Genomic DNA, 1,465 nt, shown 5'->3' on the forward strand with positions numbered 1-1,465 from the left:
AAAAATGACAAATATTTTTACATTTACAAGTACCGTATTTGCCGACGTATTCGAGGCACCACCGCATAAGACGCACCCCTCTTTTGTAAGGATATTTTGTTGGAAAAATAGTATGGTTCATCATTTAACAGACTTACTGGTACGTATTGAAAATCCGTACCCCAGCTTCCTCTCAGGTCAGCGTTCAAGTTCTTTATATTCTGGGCAAGAGATTGGTTTCATAGGATGAGACACATAACAGGTCACCAGCAGGGCGGCGCTACATCGTTACGCCTTGGTTTTGTTGTCATCCACTCCTCACAAATGGATGACAGGCGGATGAAAGGTTAACATTTCTTTCAAATTTCAAGAAGCATTTTTCATTTAGAGAATGATCAAATGCTTCTTTAAGATAATCATCAAATTTCAAGGAGCATTTTTCATTTAGAGAATGATCAAATGCTTCTTTAAGATAATCATCAAATTTCAAGGAGCATTTTTCATTTAGAGAAAGATCAAATGTTTCTTAAAGATAATGCAGTCGTTAAGTGATGTAAGACTTATACATAAAGTGATGTATGACTTATAAGACAGCATACGTCGCCCACACCTGGTATGTACCAGGTGTGGGCGACGTGTGCTGGCCAAGGAGATAAGCGAGATGATGTCAGCTTCCCGCATCAAAAGCCGACGTATCATCAATTTTTCTTAAGTTTGTGATAACAGACGGTGAAGATTAGGCTTGTTTCCTATATTCTATTATTAGCAACACAATTTACTGTTATAACCTGGGTCGTTTTCAAGATTCTATAGTTAGCAACAATTTTTGTGTCAGTCGAACAATAACAATAACAACAATACTAATAATAGTAATAATGATAATAACAATAACAATAATGATGATGCTGATGATGACGATGACAATAAGGATAATAACAATAATGATAATAATAATGATAATAACAATATGATGATGATGATGATGATGATAATGATGATAGGCCTACATTGCTTGGCCTCCCCTCCGCGATGCCGCCACGCTGGACGTAGGCATTTCTGGGATGCACTTGAACAGGAAAATAATGCGTCTAATATGCCGGCAAATATGGCATACTGTCATCTTATTCTGTTATTATTATCATTATCATCATTATTATTATTTTCTATTATCATTATTATCATTATTATTTTCTATTATCATTATCATTATTATTATTTGCTATTATCATTATTATTATTATTATTTTCTATTATCACTATTATTATCATTATTATTTTCTATTATCATTATTATTTTCTATTATCATTATTATTATTATTATTTTCTATTATCATCATCATTATTATCATTATTTTCTAATATCATTATAATTATTATTACCATTCATGTTATGATTATTGTTATTATTATTATTACCATTGTAACTGTTATTATTGTTGTTATTCGTTATTGTTATTATTGTATTTATTTTTTATCATTACTACT

This window comes from Penaeus vannamei, chromosome 4 (genome assembly GCF_042767895.1).
Source record: "Penaeus vannamei isolate JL-2024 chromosome 4, ASM4276789v1, whole genome shotgun sequence".
NCBI lineage: Eukaryota > Metazoa > Arthropoda > Malacostraca > Decapoda > Penaeidae > Penaeus > Penaeus vannamei.